Consider the following 26,283-nt stretch of genomic DNA (forward strand, 5'->3'; position numbering starts at 1 on the left):
AAAATATAATGAATGTAGTCTTGATCAGGAGATAAAGTTGGAGGAGTAGATAAATATTTTTGTAGCACCCCATAAAGGTACAAGAAAACTTAGGAGCTCAAGGAAGAATAGGTTGAGAAGGTGGTAAAGAAACCAAAATAGAAGGCTGAGAGTTATTACATGTGTGATAAGCATGTGAAATAGAATCATTGTTATCAAAGAAATCCAAAGGATCTCTAGGTTTACCCTTAATTTTTAGTCAAGGAAATCATTTTAGTGTCATCAAAGGTGTAGGATATATCATCTTAGGTTTATCAATGTTACATATAGTGGAACATTAAGGTAACCATGCACATAAGCTATGGTAAAGGAACTAATTGGAGAGGTTATGGAGGAGTGTGAAATAGGAATAGGATCAATGGAGATCTTATTAGGACCATTTTTAGTTTCATTTTCATGTACCTCATTAGGTAATCTATCCATTTTTATAATTAAAACCTCACCAAACTATTCCAAACAAGAATCATACATATTGAAATATGAAAAGCATGAAAATGTAAATATTTTAAAAGAAATTTTACAAATGTTTTGTATTTTTGAAACATATAAATGAAAGAAATCTAATTAACATAAAAGATCTAAAACAAGATACAAATCTAACACCTAAAATAAAGAGTTGTCTATTGTGGGATCACGAAAATGAAGAGGGAAAAAATGAATCTCTTAACAATATGTACTTGACATTCACCACTATTCATATATTTCACTTTTCTTTATAGTATATATAGAATAAGTAATGGAAATTATTGAATTTAGACAAGATAAGATAAATACCTTGAAATAGCACCAATCAAAAATACCTATTTTCTGATGTCCATCCTTAGTTTCTAGAAAATTTGCATTTCGTTTAGGACTAGAAATGTCAAGATAGAGAAAACACAAAAAAAATTATCAATCTGAGAGTAGGTTGACCTTGACATAGTTGGTGGGGCACAATCTTACTTTGGGGCACAATTGTGCCTTGAAAAGATTAACTTGACTTGTATTACTTCGATGAAAATTTGGTTCATGGATCTTAGAAGTTTGTCAATAAATTTATCGAGATCTATACTCCAATCTTCGAAACAACACCTACATATAACTGAAAAGGGTTTTCTTAGGTGGCTATATAGGAATTTTCCTTAGTCAAACACCCATTTTGGTGATTCCTACCTCCAAAAATAGCTAGATATGATAGAATGTGTGTGTATTTAATGCCAAGATCTAATCTATTAGATTGAAACCCTAGAATGAATATATATTTATGAGAAAGAAATTCATAGACTTGAATAATATAAGAAAGGATACCAAGCCCACAAGGCTAAAGTACTCCTACCAAACTTATAATTTGTAATTTCTACCCCATGATTGTATCTTTTAATGCTTGAATATTGATAATGGCCAATCAAGGAATATTGGATCTCTCTTGCTCCAAATATATTTTCACAATGGTATAAAAATGATTGATATCCATAATAGCTTTATCTTATATATCATTCTTTTGCAAGATTGCATCTTCATAGCATCGTCTTTTAATTCTAGATGTCCTTCTAGTTATTGTGTTCATGTTTTCTAGTTGTAGAAAGATGAAAATGAGAGTCTTTATATAGAGGATTCAAGGTGAGGCTTTTAGAGTAATGTGAGGACCCATAATTCAAATTTCACCCTTAACTATGGTCCAATGAAAATTACCAACCAAGGTAGGAACATTGTTAAATGAACCTTGAATTAAACCCTTTTCACATTTAAATATGAAAACCTAACATTGATTTTGGGACCCTCTAGGAATACAATTTGGAAAGGGGTAATCAAATCCCAAAGAGGGTCAAGGTTAAACTCAACCCTAACCTAGGTTAGGGATGACCTTGACTTTTCACTATGTTGGGGTCAACCTTTCCCTAGGTCAGGGTCAACCTAGTAGTCAAAATTCAACCATTGTAGAAAGCATAAAATCCCAATGATACCTAGAAACCTAGAAATGATGTCAAAATAGGATTGGAAACTAGGAATAGGCACAAAAATCTAAAGTGAATATGATGATGGCTAGGAGGAGCTATTCCTAAATCCTACCCACAAAATGGAGCTGTAAAAGATGGAAATTAAAGAGAATCTTCAAAATCCTAACCATAATCTCATGTAAAACAAAGAAACCAAGTGCATAATGCATTATAGATACTAATATATCATGATAAATTTAATAAACGAGGGTGCTAAACCTACCAAGATGGAATTTTTTCTATTTTAAGATGGTCCAAATATATATCCAACGAGACCGCTAGTTGGCCTATAAGTTAATTTATTTAAAAATATAGGCCCTACCCCAAAGGAGAAATCAGCTACTATTCAATTATGAAAAACAAAAACTACAGAGATAAATATAGCTCCACATGTCATCTAAAAAGCAAAATGCAAGGTTGTGGAAAGCCTTGATATCATAAACAACCTCACAAAAGCTAAGAACCATACATTGTTCGATATTCTAGGAAATAAGCATCCCTAGAGTGACTGAAAAGAGAAGGATAACTCTGACATATGATGGAATTAAGTTCCACAAACATAGGATAAGAATCCATGATAGGTCTACATTAAGAAGCCAACAATATAGAGAGAAATAACATGAATATCAAAGGCCATTCCATGAGAAATAAATGGAAACAATAGAAAAGAAATCTTTTTGGTTGAAAGAAGATTTCCAAAGGACCCAAGATGCTCCTACATCTCTAATCTACCATTAATATTTCTATCACAACCTCTACTCTTATTTATACATTAACCTCTACCTCTTCCATCAATTTAATAACTATATCATATCTACTTTATTTTTGGTTGTTTAACTCCATTTAAAAAATTATTCAAATTATTCTTAGCCTATATTCCACACTCACAATTATGCTACTCATCTAATACAATAATACATTCTCTAGTAACCTTATATAGCATCATTTTTTCAAAATTCTTCAAGTTAAAAAATTTATATTTGTTCATCAAATCATTGAATATCTTCTCAACATTAGAAAAAGCATCATCAATCTATTTTACACCCATCACCTTTTTGTCCAAAATAGCCTAATGACTTTATTCCTCATAGGTAGGTTCTTAGCCTTTATTCCTTCATCCCTCAAAGAAAGTAAAGCAAATATTATACAATATTTGATAATATAACAACATTCCTCTACTAATCATGAATAAGAACAATGTCACATTATCCATACCTATAAAGAATAAATTGAAACACTCATACTTACTAAGTTACAATGAATCTAATCATAGTAAGGTCTAATTATAAAACTAATAAAAAAATTTCCTTTTACTTTCAGCATATTATCATCCTAAAATAAACTTATCCATTAAGGACAAGGATGTTTGAGGGTTTTGATTCCTAACTTTTATACCATTTCCTATATACAAGGTTGTTTGTACTTCCACTATCCATTATTACTTCACAAAATTTTCCTCTAGACTTACAAAAGGTTTTGAACAACTCACTTATTTGTAATTGATTGGGTTCCTTCTTACATGATATAACTCTTCTAAACATTAGATATTCTGCCATATCAACTGCAATTTCCTTTTCAACAAGTTCTTCTGTATCTTTTGTTTAGCAGTGGGCCAACATCCTTCGTAGGGTTCATGACATGGATTAACTAACTCATGTTATTCTATAATAATATTGGTTGTATCAGACATTAATAGGTTGATCTTTTGGTGCAACAACAACCTTGGCCTTTCTAAAAATTGGTATCAGAGCTTGGTCACAAGTTCAAATCTTATAGGCCACTATGAGTGAAGCCAGGAGGAGGATTTCTGGTAGTGGGCTATTGTCTCTTATAGGGTTCATCACAAGGTTTAACCACCTCCAGTGATTCTATAAGACTATCATTTCTCTCTGGCATTAATATGTCAATCTTTTGGTGCAATGGAAACCCTAACCTTTCTAACACTTTTTCTTTGTTACATGTCTCTAGGTTCTATTTTCCATTTCTATAAATAATTGAATATTGGAAATATTTGTTACAAATAATCATATTGTAAAATAAGTACCTTGAATTTATTTATTTTTTCTATTCATTCCCTACCTTTTATGACCAAGTTCATATTTAATCATAATTTTCTCTCTTTCTTTATCTATAACTCATTTATCACTAACTATATGGGTAAATAATTTTCTCATGAAATTTCATTATTCCTTTAGGTCATATTGATAATTTTTCTCAATTGTATTAATCATCAACATAAATAACTTGTCCTAAATATTAAGTCTCAAACCACCAACATACTTGGAAAAAATTTCTTTAAAGAGATCTTAGTTCCTTGACCTAACTTTCATCTTCTAGAAAGAATTTTTATATAATTTTATCATACAATATTTCTTCATAAGATTATATAATCTCTTGAGTTCTTAGATTTAATAATCCTAATCTATGAACTTAGCTTTAATTATATGAAAAATAATCATTCATATGGTATCTTAGGTTGTCCATTATTTTCTCTATCTTTCTCTAATTATTTCTACCACAAGCAAACAAGACCCTTCAACTTAGTCTATTCTAACCAAAGTGTCCAAGGATCCTTAAAATATTCAAGTTTAAAGTCATCTTTTAGTTCATTAATATAATATATTGATTATTTTAAATGTAAAGAGTAAAAAGTGTATGTAACATCAATTCAATGCCTCTTAACCATGTGTACCATATCTCTTAATAATATTGTCACCTTCATAGGAATCATTTCCTTTGGTATGTCACATTCTTTAGTTACTTCTTTGAATTCTACTTTAATCAAAAGGTTTCTCCTATCCCTAGGTAAATGATTTTGAATCTCTTCCCTTATCTAATTTTTAAAATCCTCCATCATCCTATCTAGTCTTTTAGGATTCACTCTTTTAGAAGAAACATTTAGGAATATTTGAATTGTTAATTTGTATAGTTTGGTGATATAATTAGAAGTGTTTATATCCCAAAATGAATCAAAGAATCTACTAAACCAACAATATACATCAAAAAACTTGTTTTTCTTGCTAAATAGGATAAACTTAACAAACCAAGAAATTGTTCTCATACAAATCCAAAATTTCAATTCTAAATTAAAGCTTCTACCATGCTAAAACTAGGTTCACAAGTGTGATCTCAATCTTCTAATTGAAAATTATTCTTTAACTACCTTGCAATAAAATTTGATTGATGTTGATTAGAATCTAAAATTCACACACTCTAAAAAAATAATAGATGCAAGTAAAATAAATGATTGCAAATCCATGTAATCTCCATCAACTAAAAAACCATCAAAAACGAAATTGACACCACTTGGCATGGTTAAAGATATGTCCAACCTTCTAGCTAGAGTAATAATATAAATGCACAAACTAAATAATAGTAAATGACCATAACTAATGATAATATAATAATATTATAATGAACTTAGCATGAAAATTAAAATTTTATATCTATATTATCAATATAGAACTTCTAACAACTGAGATACATCAATTGGTCATCCCTGAAAGTTATGTAATAGACTAGAGTTATCTCAATTCCTATTGAGACTAATTTATCTCATAACCACATACCATGAGTTCCACTATTCCACTACCTTATACTTCCTAAAACTAGAATCTATACCCTACTTATATACAAGATATCTATCAATAAGTTTTCTTATCTAATCATAAAATTCCAAGATATAGAAACATATTATGAATAAATGGGTCAAGAAATATATCATAAGAGTGAACCCAAATGAATACATCATTTTATGAAATATGCAAGACCATTGATAAAATTTAATAGAAGATATAATAATTTCCCATGACACATCAAAGCTAATATCACAAGCCTAAACACACAACTAGGAACATTAGAACATGAAACATAGTCTAAGATAGAACCTATCTTAAAATAGCTTCTTCTAGGAACATGAAAACACTATGCAAAGCTAGACATAGGATTTCCATGATGCCTAGATCATTCCATAAGGACTCCATACTAAAACAATCCCATTGGATTGGTCACAAGGAAAAATCATATGAAAATTGCTCAAATAAATAGTAAATTGATAAAGTATCATACAAAATATTTTAGGTAGTGTAAGATATCCAATGACTAAAAGATACTCTTGCATAATTAGCAGCCTTCAAAAATGACTATTCTAGTCATAATTTTTAACACAGTATATTGTCTTAAATTGGATACACTCCAATTTAATGAATTTTTAATAACTATTTAAAGTCATATCATCAATATCCTTACACATTTTCTTCTTTCTTCAGTTTTCTTTAATTTTTCATTAGTGGAATTGAGGTAATATCTAATAGACCCTCTTTAAAGCTCCTATTTTTATGGCATTAAGCTCAAGGTGTGATCCATCCCCCTAGGTCCTCACTTCTCTTCCTCTATCCATTTGGAATCTTCTCTCTACATCAAAAAAATATATATCTCATACTCTGTACTTGATTTTGGGGATCCAAGACTTTTTCTGGGATCCCAATGGAATTCTAGATGTTCTTGGCCTCCATAATCTAGGGCACAATGTACCATTGATCCATTTGTGCTATAGTTAATTCTTGATGGACCAAGTAGAATGTAGTGTGACCCTGAGTAGGCCATTTTTGTGGTCATCTTCTTGAATCTTGTGTCTAGTTAGTTTTGATGTGCAAAATTCTACATAGGTATCCTTGAGAGAGTAAGCTATTCCAAGCCCTTTATAAACCCTTACATTGCCTCATTTTCACATCTCATCTTTATGTATTCAATCATCATGTAAGCTCAAGTTCAAGTTCTATCTCTTAATCTCTCAAGGTGTCAAGAATTATTCAAGCATTCAAGGCTTTAATGTATCTCTCCATTGAAGATCAAAGATTGATGCATTCAAGCTATTAAAGGAGTTTATGAAAGATCTACATTAATATGCATGATTCTATGCAATGTTTCACGCACATTCATACATGAAGTTTTTGACATCACTTTTATTTTCTTCTTATGGTTTTCAAGTTGGTTCAAAAGATATTACATATACATACTTGATTTCATTCCAAATTTGAGAGCATATTAGTAGATCTGCATTGCTTCCTGTTAGATCTATCAGTACTACTTGCAAGCATTCTATCTTTATTTCAATTCAAGGATAATTCCTAAACTAGGGTTTGACTAAGGAAGCCAACCCCTTGCCCTCCTCTGCCCCCACCAAAAATCTTTTTTTTTTAAAGGTTTTAGATCTTTGATTAGAGAAGAGGATGCATATTTGGATCCACTTTTGGTAATTTATGACAACTAAAAGATTAGAGTCAGCGTCAAATGCCTTTCATCATAGGTGAATTTCACCCTTTATGCTCTATCTTTCCCCTAAATATCCAATTCACCCTTTATAGATCATCGAATGATTTTAGGTTTTTTTTGTAGGGAAGTTTTCAATCTAAAGATATGGGAATCAACCCTTTCAAATGTCAATTAGCAACTAGTTTTCATGATTTTATCTCACAAGTTATTTCATATTCCTCTCTTTCATTTCTAAATAATTTATCATTTCATATCTAACCTTTATATTACATATCATATTTATTAAACCCTATTGAGGTAAAAGTGAAAGAGGAATACATTTGAGTTATGCATTCTTCTTTTGCCCATTACATTTGGATTAATACTCCCCTTGGTGTTGACACAATTATAATCAAAGTAAAATAACATGATATCCATCTCTCTATAGTTTTGTATTATTTTATGGAATAGTATTATCTATTGTACACACTGCTTTGTTACATGCATGGCTATAGCTTTTGCCTAACAATTATTTCTTCATACTTTAGATTTTAATGCTTATCATTTAATTATCATCAATAGCTTACTTCATGTGTGATATTATTTCCTAGAGTCTTATTTTATTTAGAATTTATTATCCTACAATGTTTCTTTTATCACCTCTATGGTGTAGCATTACATCCTTCTAGTTAAATATTAGGTGTTTGTGTTTTGTGCATGGCTATTTGTTTCTTCTTACTATTCATCCTTATATCTTGCCAGATTTTGTTAGGTAATCCAACTAGATCCAACTTTTTGTCTTATGTTTGGGAGAAAGAATCTTTTTATATTATTTATCTCATTTTCTAAGGATTAATTTTTCAAGTTTATGAGGAAATAATTATTATGTGCCATTTTTATTTCTTTATAAAGAATTTTATCTTTTCTATGGACTATCTCATTTGGAAGAGCTTCTTGTCCTAATTAATCACCTCTTCTTTGTCAAGTAAAACTATGTTCATTATATAGATTTTCCCTTTCTTGGAGATTATTATCCTTGATCCAAGGATCTATATTCCAGTTATATATAGGGGGTTCTATATGTACATTCTTGTTTTTCTTCCCCATTTCTCATAGATGTTATCTTAATCAAGAACTCCTCTTAGGTGGATGTCTTGGTCTTAAGATTTCTCACTCTTGAGAATCCTTTTTCAATAAGTGACATGTCCTTTTCATGAGTTTTTATGTTCTTATATTGTAAGAGTTAAGGCTCTTTTATCTCTATGTTGGGTAAAGTAGGTATATCCTATTTCTCTTCCTTCTCATGCCTATTTTACATAGCCATGATAAGAAGGGGGCATATATATACCCTCCTTGTACACAATCTTACTATCATGGGGTAAAAAATATGTATTCTGAGAATGAATTTAGAGTACTTTATCCCTAGATTATAGTTATTTTTTCTAATTCATTCTCACATCCATTCATTTTTTACTTCATCTCCCTCTTTTGCACACATGAACACATATGCTAAATATCATAATGGGGTAAACGTACAAAGATATGCCACCTTTTTAGGATGACTTATCAAAACAACTAAATTTCAGTATTTCCATTTAAAAATCAAAATTTCTCAAATATGTGATCTAGATAAATTCATTCTAGCTAAGTTATATATGTTCTTGCACTTCATTAATTGGAAGTATCTATTGGATGCATGTTTTATACTAGCTTATGTCAAATTACTAAAGAAATAAAATTATTTCATAAAAATAATGTTCCAATGACTCTTACTATTTTTAAACATATTTTTCAACAACATATAAATACCATTATATAGAGCTCAAAGTAAATAATATTCTGATATAGATTATATAGTGTTTTACTTAGATATAGTATATTGTAATTAAAAAAATACTAGAAGTACATATTTTAACACTCAAGAAGATGTTGATTTTGGGAAAGAAAAAAATAGTAAATCATATAGAAAAAATAATAATTTGACATTCTAGAGGAGAGAATCCTCTTCTAGAATGTATAATTTTTCTTTTGGTTAGAATAGATATGTTTTGAAAAATGTAGTGGGAGATTGAAACTATCGACTTGAGGTGAGTTGAAATTTGAATTATTATAAAAGAAAAAGAACATATGTCAAAATAAATCTTTTATTCTGATTGATGTAGCTATAAATATTTCATCTATAAAATAGTCAGGTGTCAAAGGGAAAATGGTTTATTTCCATATAGATTTGTGGTAGGGTCTAGACCACTAATTTTTAGCATTTAAAAAAAAAAAAACAATCATCCTTAAATATTAACAAAATATACCAATTCTTATTTAATAGATATTAAAAATAATAATCATAAACTTCAACCATTTCTATACATCTCATTAGTTTAATTTATTTTCAAATTATAAATAATAGTGTGAGTTTTATTTCATTGAAGTTGAAAAGTTATACTTTTGTTATCCTTTTCTTTTATAAAAGGGTGACATAGGATTGTGATTTTACCCAGTGAATATCACCAATAAACTTCCTAACTCTCATTAAATGGTGAAAACATCCATAAAAATTTATGCTAAATTTTATATTTAGATAACACATAATAACTCACAAAGTCCTAGTATGTGTAACACATTGAAATACAATATCTTAAGTCAATGCTAATGCATCTTTTGCATAGGACCATACCATGCTGATATGATGGGATTTGATGTACAAATAGAACCTTGGTGGTTTTATTAGTGGGTTATAACCCCATTAGGTTAATTCAACTTTGTCTTTTAGAGTAGCTCTCTTGGCGATTCACATTAGAGTGGGCATTCTACTAGGTGAGGTAATAACTTTCTTCTCTCCTTTTATCTTTTTTTCTTTTGTTCTAATAGAGATAGATCGGGAAACTATATTGATTAATTATTTTTCTTTTTCTTTTCTTAACTCATCACTTATGTTCTTGTAATAGCTTTCTAAATATGATATTAGTGGGTGAGACATTTATTTAATTGAAGTATTTTTGACTAGTTGACTTTGGTTTGTTTATAGTACTAACCTCTTGTTGTATCTTTATCTTTGTTTTATTTTTCCCTCTAGAGAATGAATTTTGATTTAGGTCTCTTTTTCTTGGGGCCTTATTCTCTTTGACTAAGTAATGTTGTATCTTATTGAGATTCACAAGATTCCTCTCTCTACTTGACTACTAGTATGGATTGTTCCATATTTTCACTAAAGTGGAGGGTAAAGGCACCACCTAGAATTAGACACACTATATTTTAGTGAAGATATAGGACCTATTTAAGGTGAGATCATCAATCTCCTTGTACATATCCTTTTTATTCCCTTTCCTATCCTTTATCCTGGGTGGAATTGTGGTAAAACCTAATAGATCCTCTTTAAACATCTGATATTTTTATTGTATTAAGCTTGAGGTAGGAACTATCCTCCTAGGTTTATCCTTTATTTTATATATCCACTTTGAGTCTACTCTCCACACTAAATGATGGGGACACAACCCAACACAGAATGGACACAAAAGGAAAAGGAAACTTTTATTTACTATGAGAATATGCTAATATATGCAATATAGAGAAAATAAACTTCAAAACATGCCCTATGGGCTTACAACAGTAAAGATCAGGAGATAATTTCTTCTCCCAGTATCTTCTCTCAAACTCCACTCTGAATTGCCTTTTACAATGCCAGAAATGTCCTTAAATAGACCCCCAAGGGTTAAGGATTAGGAATACATTCTAAAAAGGGCTAGTTGGCATCCACCAACCAAATCGAAGGTTCTAGAATCTGCATTCGAAGTCGGTACAAAATTAGGAGAATCTCGAAATGGTAACCGAACTTTTAAGAGGCATAAGTTTTGAATCGTAGCTTCGATTGATGGACTGTTTACATTTCCAAAAAGCTCTCGAAGTGCTCTAAAACCCTATGGAAAATCTTTTCTTGTCACCCATTTTTTGGCCCTATTTGAGGTCATTTAATTTCCTTAACTTGACTTTTAAGCATTCTTAGGTGGTCTCCAAAAACCAAAAAATTGCAATAACTTTCAAACCGTGGAGACGTTTGACCTGATTCTTTTTCTAGAATGCTCTAAATTATAATTACAATCATCTAACCCATTTACACCTTCTAGTTCACCAAAATGATGGCTTAATTACATGTTCCAATTTTTTTGACTTTTTCAAGTATCCCCAAGGGGCTCAAATACTCTAACCTAGAACACTGATTGTGGAACTGTAAGGGTTGGAACCTTTATTTGACCCAAATGGGTATCTAGAAATGTAAGCTCATGTAACAGAACTAAGTCTAAGTACATTTTTTTGGGTCACACAGGATTGCCCTTACAGCTTTGGATGCTCCTGCATCACTAAAAAACCTATATCTTAGATTCTCTACCTAATTTTTGGGATCTAGAAGGGATCCTAGAGGTTCTAGGTTGTAGTAATCAGGGACATAGTGCACCCTTGATCCGTAAGGGATGCAATCTACCCCTTATCCATCAAGGGCATAGTTTTCCCTTGATGGGTTAATTAGAGCCATAGTGTACCCCTGATTGGGCCCTATTTTGGGTCATTTTCTTGGATCCCATGTAATATTAGTTTGAAGCTGAAAACTTCTAGGAATGTCAATATGGGAGTAAGCTATTATGAGGCCTTTATATATATATATATATATATATATATATATATCAATTTCTAAGGAATTCAATGCATTTTAGCTATCTCTCCATTGAATAGTGAGGATTCATGTGTTCAAGCTATTGAAGGAGTTTATGTCAGCTCTACGCTCATCTCCAGGCATTCCTATGGAAAATTTTAAACACATTTGAATACATGAAAGTTTTGATATCACTTTAATTTTATTTGTAGGGCTTTGAAGTTGAGTTAAAGAATATTGCATCTACTTGATTACATTCCAAATTCAAGATCATATTCATAGATTTTAATTTCTTTATTTTATATCTATCACTAACACTTGAAAGCATTCTATATCTTTTTAATTCAAGATTAATTTTTTAATTGGGGTTTGAACGAAGCAACCTCCCTACCTCCCAAACAAAAACATAACAATATCTTGTTTTGCAGGTTGTATATTCAAATACCAATTTTTTTGTCTATCAAAACTACAAAATCAAAATCAACATCACGCATCTTTCATTAGGAGCACACTATACCTTTGATGATTTATTTTTCCCTTTAATATCTAGTTCACCCTTGACAATCACCATATAATTTATGGATTTTGTCTATAGCATAATTTTTAATCCGAAGCATGGGAATCAAACCTTTTTGGGGTCTATTAATTTCCAATTTCAAGGTTTGTATCTCACAAGGTATTTCATCTTCCTATGTCTTATTTCTAAATAATTTATCATATCATATCTCATCTATATATTGCATACCTTCTCCCTTAAACCTTGTTAAGGTGGAGGCAAGAAGGAAATAAGTCCAAGTTTTTTATTCTTCTTTTTCATGTTAGATTTGAATTCATACTCCCCTTGGTGTTGATAAAAAACTAATCAAAAATGGTGGATCTTCATCTTCCCCTTGTTGACATATCAGGCAAGTTTTTTATTAGTGACACACACTTATTTAGATTTTGTATAGCTACCAAGCTCATTGAATAGTCTATAGTTCTTTCCATGCAAATTATGTAGCCACCGAGCTCTATAGTTTCTACTAAGTCCTTTGGACTAATCCTAGTAGTTACCAAGTAGATTCAATCAATGTGAAGTCCAGCTATTCAAACCATTCATTTTAGTATACACCAAGTTTATCAATGGTTACCAAGCATTGTAGTGTCTACCAAGTTTGTAGTTTATGTGATGCAAAGCCAATGTCAACCAAGCAACTTTATGCTAACCAAGTGATTTAGTGTTTTCTGAGGTGCACAATATCTATCGAGTCACCAATGCAGATTGATTTCAAGACTACTTGAAAATGATCAGTATGGATCAAGCTTCTACATCTATCAAGTGCATGACAATGTAAAGTATTGCAAGTGGATGTTGAGTATCAAAACCTCACCAAGTTAGTTTTCAGAACCTGATTATCTTCATGTGGGCCAACTTTGTAATATTTGTGTTAACTTGTATCATTACCAACTTTGTAATTTTGTAATTTGGATTGGTATATATGTAATGTATTATATTATATCCAATGTGTAAGAATGTGATTATGTAAGCACATGTATTGTAATGTGGATGCGAAAAGTTCAAGTTATGAATAGAGTGAATTGTGAAGGCCATAATAGTATAAGCAGCAATAAAAACATATCTATCACAAAAAAGTGATCAATATACTAAGGAATCTCTATTAGCAAACTCAGTTGCAAATCAAAGATCTACTACTTCATCCTAACAGGTGAACCAATCAAAATCATTTAACAAGGTAGACCTAAGAGTCTTTCATAAATCTCTTTACCAAATGCATAGTTCATTATATGTTTGTAAATTCTCTCACAAGGTGGACCTAGTAGTCCTAATTGCTCCTAGTAGGGTAGATCATCAGATGTGATCAATGTAAGCTTTAATAGAACAACTTTATGCTATAGTACTAAAGTTTGTGGGTATCATCCCCACCCCAATTTTATTTTCTATTTTGAAGGTTTCTTGGACACCAAACCTTTGTGTTCAAGTGTTATGGATGCTTTCATGTTTTTAGTTTCTTATGTATGCAGTTAGATCAAATGTGATGAACTAAGTGCTAATTGATTTATTGGATTAAGAATTAAAATTGGTAAGGTTTTAGAAGTTACTAATTCACCCTTCCCCTCTTAGTAACTTAGCATAGTCTTGAATACTTCCAACGCCCCCTTCTAAATGTGTTTAGTGGTTTATTCCATTTTACCCTGCACACATAATATTTATATTAATAGGATAATAATATATTCAAATACCTATTTGATAGATACATTACCTATCCAATTTGATCTTACTATTATATTTAGATATGTGTCCCCATAATTGGCTACTAAGGTGTATCCTAAGTTTATTTATCCATATTCTATAATAAAACGCTATATTGGTATGCTCTCCAACTTCAAAATTGTACCCCAATGGATTTAATAGATTTAAATACCAAGGTTTCATAATTTTTATCATGGATAGTTCATACAAACTTTCCCAATCATATAACCCTTATTTTTCCTCCTTAGAGCTAGTTCAATGAGCATATTATGAAACTATACACTTGAGCACTCCACTCTACCAACTGACACATCAAAATTTTCTCAATGGGTTTTCCCATATTCTCCAAAGCATCATCATCCTTGGTCAATACATATTATGAAAAAAAATTGGTCAAAAGCATCACCTTTAAGTAAAACCTCCTTGAAAACATATTGAGAGTATCAACCCCTAAGATATAGACATCATTTTCAATGAAATAAAATTGAAAATTATTTTGATGAAAAAATAAATACTTAATCCTTTAAATTCAAGTTAAATTCAACCCATAGCAAGTAACTAGAACAAATAATTTTGTGTTCATACACTCATCCACAAGGATTTCAAATAATCTTTGGGTAAAATACCCTTAGAATATAGAAAACTCAATGACAATCAACAAGAATAGTTGTACAAGATGGAAATATTATTTAATATTGTATCTAAAAATACAAAGTTTAAATCATAAATAACTTTAAGATAACAAACAATATTATAAATTGAGACACTAGGGAGGAATACATGTTCTAAAAGGGCTTAGGTGTTCATCTTGTAAGAAGAACATAGAGCACCTTACTCACCCAACCCAAGGGTAACAAAAATGCATGGGGATGTGTGAAAATTATATTTTTGGGTTGCTTTAAATAAGGGATCTATTCAATTTTGTAGCTCGATGTTTAGAATATGAAAGGGTAAACGCAAAAAATCAACACACAACAGGCCTCATACAACCTCACTCAATACTTGAATGGAAATAGGATATCATCTCAATAAATTTCATAGTTGGGTTTCCTTGACACCTTAGATGCATGATGTTATCATGGTAATCAGGAATAGGCTCACAAAGATTTCACACTTCATCCTATTGGAAACTACAATTGGAACAATTCGTATGTTTTCATTAATGTCGAATCTTATGTTGAGCTAGCTTCTACTTAGGTATAATGCCATATCATTTAATTAATGAAGAGGATTTTAAGAGAAGGGATAAAAAGAATACCTAGTGGAAAGGTTTAGTTATGTGGAATTAAAATGGGCACTTGATTAGTTAGTACATTGGCAAGATAATGTGTTATTTATTATTACATTAAGTGAAGAAGATAGTTAAATTGATGCATGGTAGAGATGATAAATGGAAGACCAAATGCATAGGATAAACTAACCAATAAAGAAAAATATTAAGGAACTTATAGTTCAAGGAAAGTAGTACTTGTAATGATTGAGTGATAGTAGAAGATGAATAGAATATAGTGTCGACTTAGCATCACTAAAGGTCTAGTATCAAAAAAGATAGAGTTTGACAAGAAAGATAATTTGTATTGACTGATTTTTCTAGTGATGACCATGGTCGAGGAATGTAGTATAGGTAAAATGATAAAATTTGATAGTTTGTGAAGGAATTTAGATTCTTAGCAAAAATAGTTGAATTTTAGGATTGGTCAAAGTGTACAAAGGATAGGTACTAATGGACTAGAGCATTTAATAATTGATAAGCTACATTTGAGCATTCCTAGATATAGATTCAAGGAGAAATTTTGAGAAGTATCTAGAAGGAGAATGACAAAACAAAATAATGAAAAGATTTAATGAATTTAACCTAACACTTTAAGATTAATGGTTATGTTTGTATTTAAATAGAGAGGTTAGTAGTTGTTGATTCTATTGATTAATAAACTTTAGCAAAAGACTCTAAAGAGATAAGTTAAGTTGAAGTATGATTTATTGAAGAGATCACAAGAAAATAAGTGATTGAGATATTAATGAAGGCTAGTTACTAGATCAAAAGAGAAGCTATATTGTGATATATATTTGGAAAGTGAGTTGTATTTATCAACATGTTGTTACTTTCTAACCATTTTATTAGTTTAAATCATTTAATCAAGGCATTGTTCTAATAGAGTTATCTTAAATCCTTTAACAAGGCCACTCCTAATAGAGTGTCTAAATCCTGTAAAGGGTCCCACCTAATAGTGTGTATTATAACCTTTAATAGGGTTGAATCTTAATCTACCTCACTTCAGAAGAGTGAAAAGTTGGTAGCATATTATTGATGGTTTTTCCAAATTGGGTTTCCATCTTAAATCCCAATGTCATACTTATGTGAATGGTGTTTGATGTGTTTTATTCCTTATTCATTTACATTATTCAAGTAAGTTACTATTTGGATAGTGAACTACAAGTGTATGCTACTATTAAGTTGATATACAAACCAAGTGAAGTAATGAATAAATTAGAGGTTTTGAAAGTGGTTAAAAGTTTATTTGGAATATATGGATGTGAGGATAACTAATTAACCCACCCCCTACCCACGCTCCGCACCTTGCCCCCACCACACACCCTCCCTTTCAATTATTCTAAAATCATTTTAACAAGTAGTATCAAATCTTTTGGTGCTTCTATGAAAAATTTTATGGGACATAAAGCTAAAGATTAAAATGTTTATAAAAGAGGCACCCAAGTTGAACAAGGAGAACTTCCCTACATGGAAAAGTTTGATGAAGTTGCACATTTTTGAAATTGGAGACTCAATAGTATATTACCTGGAGCATAACTACATAGCATTATCAACACATATGATAGCCAAATAGATAAAGGAGAAATAAGAATACAATCATGCAATATTGGAGATTACATCTATCCTAAGTTACTCAGAGTTTGATGATATAAAAGAATGCACTACTACAAAGCAAGAGTAAGAAAAATTGGAAAAGCTCAATGACCAAGACAAGAATGTACTAAGAGATAATTTGAAAAGTTTGAGAGGCACTATTGATGATATAAAGATGAAATGAAATGATAGCATTGCATATTGCTATGGCATAATCAAAGAAGCGGTGAATACAATTAGAAGAGCTAAAGGGAAAATCAGTGATGAAACTATGATAAGCAAGGTACTAAGAACCCTACTTACTTTTTTTGAATTGTCAAATTTTGATAATTTTACTAACCATACTATTGAATCTTCTTTCAAGTCACAATTAGTTATACATAAGTCTAAGAAAAAGAAAGGAAAGTATGAGGATAGTGATAGTGAGTCATCTAATGATGATCTTGAGGATCATGAAGTATTAATGGCTAGAAGGCTACCAAGAAGAAAAAGAAAATTCAAATGTAAACTTCCTATAATCTTTTTTTCATGCAATAAAGTTCGTCATTTTTATGTAATATGTCCTAATGGGGATGAAAAGGATGAAATCAAAGATAGAGAATACCAAGGAACATTAGATGGAAGAGATAATCAAGGATACAAAAACTATGAGTGAAATGGTAAGAGATTTTGTTACATTTCTAAAGAAGAAACTAATACTAATTTTGATATTATTAAGGAAGAAGTTGTTTATGAATCAATGAAAGATGATTTTGATAAAGATGAGAAAACTAAACTTATTGAATATTGTGAGAAAATGTTATAGATGGATAACTAATAGAGGTTTCTCACATCACATGGCTTGTGATAATAGTAAGTTTGAAACTTGAGAACATTATAAATGAAGTTTGGTTAACTTTTGTAATGATACACCATCTCTCATAAAATGTAAAGGATCAATGAGATTAATTAATATGTTTAGATGTAATACTGCTCATTGGGATGAAAGACTAAATTAAAACTGGTTGAGTGTTTCATATTTGAATAGCTCAAGTTAAAGATTTGAGTTTCAACACAAGAAGGAAAAGATCTATAATGATTATGGAGAACTTATTTGAATTGGAGAAAAAACATTAGGTAACCTATTGTACCTCAACTTATAATATGACACATGCTTGTTTGCATAATATAAAGACATTTGGTTATAGAATAAGAGGTTATGTCATATCAACTTTGATAATCTGGTAAGCATTAGTAATATGAAAAAAAAAAAGAGGACTACCAATATTGAAGAAAATTGATAATGTAATGTGTGAACAATGTCAATTGGGTAAAATGACAAAGTCTAGTTTCAAGAGAAAGACCTATCCATATAATGATATATTTGAGCTGGTTCAGAGTGACCTTTCTAGATCTATTAGAGTGCAATGCTACTGTGGTGAAAAATACTTTATTCTATTTGTTGATGATTACTCTATAGTGATGACTGTGATATTTCTTAAAGAAAAATATTATCCATTTCAATTGTTTAAGTGGTATTTCACTAGAGTTGAAAAGCAAATAGGTAAAATCTTCAAGTGTCTGAGATCTAATAGAGGAGGTGAATTCATATCTAAGGAATTTAACATATTCTACAATGATAGAGAAATTAGGAGATAGACACTAGCACCAAGGTCCCCTCCACAAGAAAGGTATAGCTGAAAGGAGGAAGAGATAAATTATGCGCTACGTAAGGCCATTGATAATGGAGAAGAATATTTCAAAAAATTACTAGAGGGAAGCTATAAGTGCATCTATTTTACATTTAATTGAGTATAAGTCAAGAAAGATACAAATGTTACACCCTTTGAGCTATGGTATGGATATGCACCTAATGTGAAGTATTTTAAAGTATTTTGAAGGAAAAATTACATACTAAAAGACAATAGACATGGAAAAATTGATGCTAAAAGTGATTAGGGTATATTCTCAAGATATTTTACTAGAAGTAAAGCATATAAATGTTTGAATTTTATTACTTAATAAATTGAGGAATGTAAAAATGTTAGAATTGATGAAAATATAGAAGAAAATGAAGTTAAATGCAAGTAGTAACCTGAAGACTACATTAATTTTATATATTTCTATGAAGGTGAGCCTAGTAGCCTACTTGATCCTAAAAAGAAAGTTTTCAAGCACCAATAGCCATTGAATGTTGAGTTATAGTAGTATATTACTAAGAATTAGGAAGTTGTAGCCAAGAACTAGGAAGTGATTGAGGAATAACTAGAAGAAGAAGCAAGGATATAAGAAGTAATACCTAAGGTGACCATATAAGATGAATCTGACAAACTAGTGCAAGTAGAAAGAAGAGCTGAAATTGTGCTAGAAAATTATGGAAGAATAATACATGCATGAGATCAAATCATTGGAGAAAAAGATTCAAGAGTTATGAAAAGGAAAAAACTAAGGAGTTATACAATCTTAGCATGTCAATATAATCCTAGATCCATCAAGGATTCCCTTGAGAATGAAGATTGGATTGTAGTCATGAATGAAGAAATTAAGAAAATAGAGAAGAACATGACCTAGACATTCCAATACCTAGAAAAAAGGATAAGGATTTTACTTGTACAAAATGGGTATTCAAAAATAAGTTCAACAAGAAATGTGAAGTCATAAGAAATAATGAAAGACTAGTTCACAAGGAATATGCACAAGAAAAAGGAATTTACTATAAGGATACATTTGCCCCAATTGCAAGGTTAGAAGGAGTGAGAACTTTTCTTGTATATTCTTCTTACAAAGGATTCAAAGTGTACCGAAGGGATGTCAAATCTATATTTCTAAATGGAATGTTAGAGGAAGAAGTCTATATTGAGTAACCTTAAGGAGTTGTTGATCCAAGAAAGAGGAGTATAGTATGTAGGCTACACAAAGAATTGTATGAATCAATACAAGATCCTAGATCATGGTATGAAAGGTTACACACATATTCGTTGAAGATTATTTTCTTAGGGACTAATGATAGTGGTAATCTCTACTTAAAAAATAAATCTGAGAAAGGGATATTGTTAGGTGAGATATTTATGGATGATATCATATTTGGAGGAAAAGATTAGTTATTCAAATCATTTGCTAATGAAATGAAGAAAGAGTATGAGATGTCTGTGTTTGGAGAGATAAAATTATTTATTGGTTTGCAAGTGTATCAAATGAAGAAGGGTATGTATATTACACAATCCAAGTACATTTAGGAGATATTAAAGACCTTTAAAATGGAAGACTCAAGACTAGTTAGTAGACCTATGGATACTAGACATAAACTTTGAAAGAGTAATGATATTATATATGTGTATCAAACCTCGTATAGATAAATGATAGGAAAGATACAATATGTTGTTCACAGTAGACTAGATATAACATTAATAGTTGGCATTGTTGCTAGATTTTTTGCAAATTTGAAGTAGAATCAGATGATGGATGATAAAAAGATAATGACATACATGAAATGAATAGAGCAATATGGATTGCATTACAAGAAAAATGACAAGTTTGAGTAGAATGTGTACACTAATGCATATTAGGTTGGAAATATTGATGACAGAAAGAGCAAAAGTGGTGGAGATTTATTTCTAGGAAAGAGATTAGTTTCATAGACAAGAAAGAAGAATTTTTTTATTTCATAATCAACAACATAATCTAAATATGTAGCAGCAATAGTTAATTGTTCAAAAATAGTGTGGATCAAGCAATTGTTGAACCTAATGAAGGAAGAGATGACTAAACTTATTTTAATATTCTATGATAAAACAAGTTATATAAAAATATCTAAGAATCCTATGATGCACACTAGGATGAAACACATGGCTATCAAGTATCATTACTTGAGGGAGTTGGTACAAGACAAAGGAGTGAGATTGTAGTATCTAAATACAAAGGAATATACAGTTGATACTTTTACTTAAGAACTACCTAAGCATACTTACAAATATCTAAAAGTTTAATTAGGAGTGATTACCCTAACTACGCTTACCTAAGCTATAGATGGAGTATTAATCAAATGTTTTGATTGGAATATCTTACAACATGATTGAATAGGTCACACTTTAGGAGCTTCCTAAAGAATTGAAGAGATAAGCATAAAATGTTGAACCAGTCATAGGAAAAATGATAGAGGGAGAATAGTGAGTTGAACTAGTCTAGTTTAAGAGATGTGACATGGAGTTATTTGCATGATAAATATGTATGCGATATATTAAGGTATCTTTTTTATTGTTTTCACACACACATGCATGCACATAGAGAGAGAGAGAGAGAGAGAGAGAGAGAGAGAGAGAGAGAGAGAGAGAGAGAGAGAGAGAGAGAGAGAGAGAGAGAGAGAGAGAGAGAGAGAGAGAGAGAGAGAGACGGGGGGGGAGAGAGAGAGAGAGAGAGAGAGAGAGAGAGAGAGAGAGAGAGAGACAGAGACAGAGAGAGAGAGAGAGAGAGAGAGAGAGAGAGAGAGAGAGAGTTTATGCAGTTACGATAAGAAGTAGGAGTAAAGGGAGAAGTTATACATGAAAGAGGGAGAGTATGAGAAAGAGATATGATGTTCAAATATGATAGAGGGAGCTATTACAATTTGTTTCTATAGATGTTGCATATCAGAGTTGTAGAGATAAGAATCAGAATGAAACTAAAAGATGAAATCAATGAGATTATTAGATCATTAGATGAGAATTAGAATGAAATTACGATATTAATGTATATTTTAAACTAAACTTAGAGTGAGTTGAAAGAATAAAATAAAGTACGATAATCAAATGACTTTCTGGGTCACATGGTAAATTGAGGCAATTAACGATATTATTGGAAACTAAAACTTGTACAATTTTTATGTTTTTATTGGTTTCAAACCTTATTTGTGAGACAACTACTACCTAAGTAGAGTTCCATATCATTTAATTGATGAAGATGATTTCAAAAGAAGGGATGAAAAGAACAACTAGTGGAATGGTTAAGTTATGTGGAACTAGAATGAACACATGATTAGTTGGCACATTCTCAAGATAATGTGATGTTTAATCATTACATTAAGTAGAGAAGATAGTTAAATTGAAGCATATTAGAGATTAAATTGAAGCATATTAGAGATGACCAATAAAAGTCCAAATGCATAGGCTAAACTAAGAAACAAAGAAGAAGATTAAGGAACTTATAGGTGAAGCTAAGTTGTGCTAGTAGCAATTGAGTGATAATAGAAGCCAAGCAGAATATAGTTTTGACTGAGCATTAGTAAAGGTGAAGTATTAGAAAAGATAGAGTATTCTTAGCAAGACAACTAGTATTGATCAAGTTGTCTAGTGATGACTAATGTTGAGAACATAGTATTGACTGAGTTGAAGCATGTGATAATTTATCAAGGAATTCATATTCACATATAACATGGTTGAATATTTAGATTGCTTAAAGGGAATTTAGGAGAAGTATTTATGAGATAGATAATTTAATGAATGAAAACTTGTATTTGAGTGTTCCTAAGCATGAATTCAAAGAGAGTTTTTGTTGAGTATCTAGAAGAAGAAGGATGAAAAAAAATGATGGAAGGATTTGATGGACCTAACCTAACCCTAAGATAAAACAATGATATTTAAATAGAATAAGACCAAGATACCTATTTAAGGAGGTATTAGGATTAACCAAGAGAGATTAGGAGTTGTTGATTTTATTGATTGGTGAACCTAAGTAGAATATTGTTAAGAGTTGAGAAGAGGTGATGTTTGAATTCTTGAAGGGGTTCCAAGAAGTTGAGTGATGGAGATATTAATGAAGACTAGTCGCTTGATCAACAAATGTGCTTCATTGTGATCTATATTTTTAATGGTATTTATATTAACCAAATCAACTTACTACTAATTTCTAACCATTTTATAAGTTAAAATACTTTAATCAAGGTTTACCTGAAAGTCATTCCTAAATCCTTTAATCAAGGTGATGTTCTAATGGAATGTTCTTAATTCCTCTAACAGGGAAACTCCTAATAGAGAGATTAAATCACTTAGTAGGGTCGCACAAAATAATGTGTATTTTAACCTTTAATAGGGTTGGCTCTTAATCAAGGTCACTTCAAAAGAGTGAAAAGTTGCTAGCATGTTACTGGTAATTTTTCCTAGATTGGGTTTCCATGTCAAATCCTAGTGTCATACTTGTGTCAATGGTATTTTATGTGTTTAATTTCTTTTTGATTTACATTCTATGATTAGGTTACTATTGGTATAGTAAACTGTAAGTTTATATTAATGTTAAGCATATATAGAGATCAAGTGAACTAATGAATAAATCTAAGTTGTTATTTAAATTTATTCAAAACACCTAGGCCTAAGGATAACTAATTTAGTTCCCCTCCTCTTAGTTATTCTAAAATCATTCTAACGCATCTCTATTTAGTCTTCTTATACAACCATCATAGTAGCCAAAATTTACATGAAGATTTTTTTAATGCCCTCATGGAATACCTAAGAATATTATGACAGATAAAGACCCAGTTTTAACTTTAGAGTTCTAGACATCACTTTAAACAACCTTGGGTACTCAATTGAAATTTAGTTTGTACTATCACCTAGAAACAAATAGAAACATACAAAAGGCTAAACCAAGTTTTGTATAATATGATTCAGATTATGTTATGGACTACATGATCTATTGAGAGGATTACTTATAACTTATGGAGTTTTCTTACCGTAATAAATATCATAGCTCAATAGATATGGCACCATTTTAGCCCATGTATAGTAATACCTCTCATACTCCCTTGAGTTGGGATTTTTTTAAGGCCAAAGTGATTTTGGGGTTGAAGATGGTTCAAGACCTAGAGAGGCAAGTTGAAAGGATTAGCTTGAATACTTGGTTATGAAGAATAGGTAGAAGAAATATAAATTTAATGCTCATAGAATTTCTAATCTATTTGTAGTGGGTAGAAAATTCTTCTTAAGAGTGAGTCCATGCAAGAGTCTAATCAAATATGGGAAAGGATGTAAACTATCACCATAGTATGTTAAACCATTTGTGTTCTTGGAGAGGATTGGACCAATTTCCTACTAGCTTGCCTTTCCATCTAGAGTCACTCACTCATATACATGATGTTTATGTGTGTGTGTGTGTGGGCTTTATGTCTTGGATTGGCATTCCTTATTGTCCATAAATTTACAGCTTACTTTAGAGCCAATATGCATGCTCCAATAGAGAAGCCTACACCTTAGATGTTGAACGATAGAGTAGGTAAGGATTCACCTCAATGATGAGTCATATACTGGCTTGGAGGATGTAGGTAGATATAAGACATCTTATTCATATTTATTTATTTTCTTTTCAGAGAAATCCTAATCCTTAGAGAAGAGTATGCAATTCCACCCTAGTGACTTAATTTAATCTATTTATTAAGACATACTAGATTTATGCTTTATATTAGTTATAGGAGATGTGATGTTACCTTACATGATATGTTCAGAGATACATTTCTTATGATGTAAATTATGCATGCATTCATACAAAGATAACATATTTATGGATTTCTAGCCCTATTAATCCATCTAATTCTAATTTTTTGTATGATACATCATGATATTATGTGTAGATTTGTGTGTGTAGGATCAGGTATAAAACCTTCTATAATATCTATTGATGTGGAGATAGAACCATGATCCACATAGGCACCTAAAGCCTAGAATTCCTATTAGAGGAATAAATTACTCAAAATGTCATCTTGGAGATTTTTCATCTTGATGATGTACTAATGTTCTAATTTTCCTCTCTATTATGAATTTTAGTTTTATGTTTGAATATATGTTTATTTGAGTATATATGGGTGTGCACATATATGTCAAAAAAATGTACTTGTGTGTATATTTATTTTTGGATGTAATGTTTTTTCATAAATAAAATTACAATCATTATAACTAATAAATAAAGGGAATAAGTTAATTAGATGAAATAAATGTTTAAATGATATTGGAACCTTTAACCTTCCACCTTTCAAACTCACCCACCACTAACTCACCCATATAAGTCTTCAACAGTCCTTTAAAGGAGTAAAGCTTTAAACTTATATCTTAGTAAGATTCTTAAAGGCTAAGAGTAGAAAAAGGCTCAAAAGTTTTGAACCCGTGACCTTTGAGGAGAGATGGAACAAATCAATCAATACATGAAAATACATCCTTGGAACCAAATCTCCTTGTACATCATGGTAACTAGAAGCTATTAGAAAATATTGAAAAATTCCAAAATATTAAAAAGTGAGAGGATTTATTTTTGCAAACCTTAGCTTATGGCCGGTTATAATAGATACAACACACTCACACAAGAAATCAAGTACCTTCCTAAACAATACTCAGTTTCATATAATCCTTAGAAAATAATTATAATAAAATCTATATATGTAGGGATAAATTTTTTTTCAGATGTTCAAATTATTTCAAATTTCTCTAGATAATATAATACTTCTCTTTGGGTGAACGTGCTACTCTATTAAAATTTTTATTCCTTCCTATTAGGTATAGTTAGAATTATTTTCTGGTAGTTGAATCCCCATGAGGAAGATGGGTAGTAGATTTCCATCATGTTGATTAAGCGTAGGAGATGTTGGAAATCCCTATCTAGTCAGACCAATGAATAGTTATATGATGCATATGTGTAGCATTGATAACTATTGGTGAACAAATTTGTCTTTGAAAAAAAAGAAATGAATGAAAACTTCTATGCCCAAATCCACAAGACAAACACAATTTCCCAATAGTTGATGAATTTCAACTTCTTCAATTCCTCTCTAAATTTTTGTAAGGTTTAGCTTCCTTATTAGATATTCAATCAAAATTACCTTTCAAATGATAATTACTTTTAACTAGAAAGTATTAAGGCTTCTCATTGATTCTTAAATTGGCATATAATTTGATTAACAACAATTAAATAAACAAGAGTACATACAAAGGAAAGAACACACAATTTCTCTATCAATCACTTCTTGAAAGAAATTCAAAAATTAATACTTGTCTAACATAAAATGAATTATTTGGGATAAAAGGAATTTTAGCCATTCAATATCAATTCAATACAAAATCAATAAAGAGAAAATTCAAAGCATAACATCTTTGAACATTCAAAGATTTTCCTTTCAAAAGAATAATGTTATTTAGATACAATGACAAAAACTTAAAATATTTACATAGCTATAAAATTTAGATGAAAGTGGTCACAGTATGATAACCATCAAAAACTACAGTTAACACTACTGAGTTTTAAACATAAATAAAGAGTTCTACAA

This window comes from Cupressus sempervirens, chromosome 4 (assembly GCF_028749045.1).
Source record: "Cupressus sempervirens isolate cs-2001-9-10 chromosome 4, ASM2874904v1, whole genome shotgun sequence".
Taxonomy (NCBI): Eukaryota; Viridiplantae; Streptophyta; class Pinopsida; order Cupressales; family Cupressaceae; genus Cupressus; species Cupressus sempervirens.